Raw genomic sequence first — 4,551 nt, forward strand, 5'->3', positions numbered from 1 at the left:
GGGCTCGCCTGAATGGCTCAACCCAGCCAGAGGAGTCAAGTTTTCCTGAACCTATGAAACAATGGTCAATTTCCACTACAACAGAAAAACTAATCCGCGAGGAACAAGTTTGTCATTGAAAGTCGAGATTTCCTCGCCGTAGTGTGTTGGCGAGTAAAAAACTTTGGTCACCATTTCCTCGCAGTAGGGTGGTCAAGAAAAGTTTCTGCGAGGAATATTATAATTTCTCACGAAATCTTTTTTACGATGAATATATTCTTTTCTCGTTGTTACTCTTTAGCCTCGATATTTTTCCTCACCTAATCACATATTTTTTTCATCGCTAAACTACAGTTTCCTCGCCAATGATACGTGAATAATATTTAATTTATATATAATAAAAGTTATAAAAAACTATTTTCATCATTGTAAGTATCTTTCAGCGATGAAACTGTTCCTCACCAAAGGTAAATCTTTAACGAGGAAATTGTTTTTCTTCATATGTATCTTTTTCTCATGGAAACAGTTCCTCGGTAAAGGGACTCAAAGACGAGGAAATTTAAATTTATTGTTGTAGGTTGTACCCCATATTCCTCGCCAAAGAAATTCAATTATGAGAAAATTTACATTTATCGATATAGGTTATATGGTCTATAGCGGGGAAAATTACTTATAATGAGGAAATTTTATTTCATCAATAATAATGCTATTACGAGAAAATTGCTCAAAATATAAATAATTATCATCAATTGTCACCACAGTACATCAAAACAATTAAAATAAATAAAGCAAACAAGTTTCTACCATAAATAACAATGCTAGTCTAAAACAATAACAAATACAACATGATCAAAGAAACATTTCTCCAAGTTTAAGTTCACTAAGGATACTAAGATGATGGATGTTGCCTGGAAAAATTAGCCATAAACTCCTCAAATTTTTGGCCTGCTCCTCCAATCTTTGGATTACCTCATTTTGCACATCGATCTTTTGTTGTCGAGTTCCTACAAGTTGTTGGGTCTCTTGAAGCTGTTCTTGCAACTCTTTATTCTTTTCAGACATTTCACTCATCGAAGAACGAGAGAATATTAATGGTGGTGGTCTAGGGCCAAAACCACAACCCTTATAATGTAGTCTGATTTGAATTTGAGAACTTTTGCACAAATTTCCTCATTTGTTCGAGTTCCATCAGGTTGAGTGGTATCTGCTCGCATCTTTATCATTTGATCCTATAAGTAAAAAATATATCCAGTTCAATCATATGCAACTTCTCAACCTAATCAATATAATCCTCTTTAGAACAGTAATATCAGTTTCACCTATATTCTTAAAATATTATAAAAGCATGCATCATTGACACGTTACTTACCCATTTAGAAGTAAAGAACAATTGGACAGCATGGAGATAGGTTATAATATTGGAAGCAAATTGCCTTCTCAAACCAACATTCCAGAACACTGAGCCAAGTATTAACAAGTATTAAAGCAGAGATAGTAGTAAAGAACAATCAGACAACATTGTACTTTGGACTTCTCCAGTATACAAGATTTTGCTTCCAATAACATATTCTAAATTGAGATAGAGTATCTTGTGAAAAGAATCTCAGTGGCTGTGTACCATTAACTGGTCTACTTAGTTGATGAATAAGAGCTTCAACTTCCCTGACAAAGAGTAACAATCTGTGAATTACAGCTACAAGTTTTCTTTAAGTTCATGAATGAGAATTATTACGAATTGATCTCAAGTAATCAAACCAAATATTAGAATCACCTGAATTGATCTGAGTTTTTTTATACAGTAGCAAAGTCCGTATCAAGCCTCTTTTCACAAGCTGGTGTGTTGATTTCCAGCATCCAAGTTGCTGGATTATATCCATCAGTAATGGGAGGGATCCCATGTATCCCCTGGATTAGAAATATAATTGCATATTAATTTTCTCTTCAAATAAAACTAAGTGACAGAGGATTTTCTTATAGCATGAAATTGAATAAATAACTCAGTCTGCAATATTAGAAAAGTTATGTATTGTTATGGGTTGTTACATGTACATCAAAAGGTTGTAAAATGAATGTATTTTTAATAGCCATAAGCTAGATGGCATAAAATAAAAAATGGATTATTTCTATTTATAATAGTTTAATAAATGTTTATTATTTAAACAGAGATCATTTAATTTTGTCACATATCCTGTACTTTGCTATACAAACAGCTTAGTTATGCGTTGGAGTACTAAAGCATCTCCTAAAGGCACACATGCACACACACATGATGTAAAATCCTAAAAATGATACAGTAGGCTCTTCTTGAGAAAAAGTGAGACACCTAGTTGTATCTTGATCTCTGCCCCCCCCCCCCACCCCCAAAAAAAAACATGCACACACACAACAAACAGATGATTCAAGCACATATGGACTGATTTGAATGAGCTCTAAAGTCAAACGGTCCTAAGTTCTGTGCAGTTGGTTTACAAAACGAAACACAAGGAGAAGTCAACAACATTCAGTTTATAGAAATGTTTGCATCCTAACATTTCGTATTGAGCTGTATTATTTGATGAAGGAAAAAATAGCACGGGCAGCATTGCATGGATACTCTTTCTACTAACCTAAAAGTCATAGTCAGATCAGTGGTACATAAAATGCATAAAGGAACACAACCTGAAAGTAGTTCATCATAATTTGTGAGTTTGTACCAAGCGCGCCTCCATATATGACCCGTCCTCCTCTCTTCATAAGAAGTAGCTGCAAGAAAGAAAAGAAGCCATCTAAAGGAGTCAAAAGCTTATGCTTTTACTAAGATAGAACAATAAAATAGGTTATAATGCATACCGCTGTGATTAACCTATTAGGACCAAATCTAGCTAGATTTCTTTACACTTTCCAAACATCATTATTTAAATACTTAAAAAAACAAATATTAATAGGAAAAAAACAAACAGACTAGCTTGCGTGGTGAGAGGAAAAAAGACAGGCAAGCAAAGAAACTTCTGTGACTTAACACTAACAATCATCATAAAATATTAAAATGCACTCAAACGAGAAAAAAAACTAAATAAAAAGTAATTTATACCTCGCTCTTCTATTTTGAAACCAAACTTCCACTTGCCTTGGCCTCAGATTAAGCTGCTTAGCAAGAGCAACCTTCTGCTTCTGCAACACAAAATACCCAATCCTATTAACAACTCAAATTCTACATATAAAAAAATGATAAAAACAAAAGTTTCTTTTCTAAACGGCGGTAAGCTTACCGGGTTGAGAGTATTATGCTCTTTAAAGCTCTCCTCCAAGAACGCAGACTGCTCCTTTGACAACCTCAGCTTCTTCCTCGAGTTCTCATTCTCGTTCTCATCGCTGGCCCTCGAAGACCCTCTTTCCGCTTCCCCATCGCCGGCGAACACGGCGGCTCCGGCAGCGGCGGTCGTGGAGAACTCGACGTTGAAGAAGGAGACTATGCTGTTGGGGCATACGGACACCGTCCTCGCGGTCCCATCCTCTTTTTTTCCTAATTTCTGAAACCAGATAAAAAATAACCCCAAACCTTACACCTCTCGTCCTTGATGCTCGTCGGTGATCCCTCAAGCACCGTCTTCAGATCTTTCACCAGCTTAAATCTAACGAAAAAAAAAATTCGTTAGAGGTAAGGACTATCTCTTCGAATTAGGGTTTTGGAATCCAAAAAGCTCAACTGGAGAGGGCGGCGTCGGCGGTGGAGGGGGGATGAGGGGGATCTCGGCGCGGCGGGAGAGGGATCCGTCTGGGTTGAGCGAGATCTGGAGGTTTAGGTGAGGGGGATGAGCGTGGAGACGAGAGAGAGAGAGATTTGGGGGTTTTTGGATGGAGAGGGGCAGAGCGGAATAAAAAGAGGAGGGAAATAAAAAAATAGCGGGGAAATGAAAAAAAAAGGCTCCTTAAATTTTGTTAGGCAATTGAGCCAGAATTTCTGTATATGTTGATATCACCTAGACGGAAATTCCGTCTAGGTTGAGTACTATTTTAAAAAAAAAAAACTGTCTAGTTTGTCAATCTAGACGGAAATTTTTGTCTACATTGATCAAACTAAACAGAACAAACTAGACGAAATGTTTTCCGTCTATTTACCTCAAACTAGAAAGGAAAAAATTATGTCTAGTTTGTTCTGTCTAGTTTGTTAATTTTTCTACTAGTGTCCAACGGGGGGTTTTTGATGTGTGAGAGAAAGAGAGAGCAGGGCGACCTCCAGGGGCGGCGAGTTCAGGGCTGGTGGCAGGAGGAGAAGGTGCAACGACGGGGGTCTAGGGTTTTATTGATGTGTGTGTGTGAGAGAGAGAGAACGGGGCGGATTTGGAGTTTTTGTTTTGTTTGTTCAATTTTCGCGAAAATAAATGGGGGGAAATTTCCTCTGTTTTGCGTGTAGGATAAAATAATTTTTCACTAAACTAATAACGAGGAAACTTTTACTTCCTCACTAATTGATTCTTTTATCGATGAAATGGTTCCTCCTAAAACAAAAAAAAAAATTAGTGAGGAAACCTTGAATTTGTCGTCAATGAATTTAGCAGGTGTTGCATATTTTTCCGTCAAATTAATAATGGG

At 36.8% G+C, this 4,551-nt stretch overlaps 1 long non-coding RNA gene across 1 annotated transcript; it reads right to left on the reverse strand.

Annotated features, from left to right (window-relative positions):
- Positions 1,395-2,723, reverse strand: LOC109822572. Its single transcript, XR_002242182.1, has 3 exons — positions 2,638-2,723; positions 1,751-1,884; positions 1,395-1,641 (listed from the first exon to the last, which is right to left on the reverse strand). It is a non-coding gene; the product is annotated as an uncharacterized LOC109822572 (long non-coding RNA).

The sequence above is a fragment of the Asparagus officinalis genome, chromosome 8 (assembly GCF_001876935.1).
Source record: "Asparagus officinalis chromosome 8, Aspof.V1, whole genome shotgun sequence".
Classification (NCBI taxonomy): Eukaryota; Viridiplantae; Streptophyta; class Magnoliopsida; order Asparagales; family Asparagaceae; genus Asparagus; species Asparagus officinalis.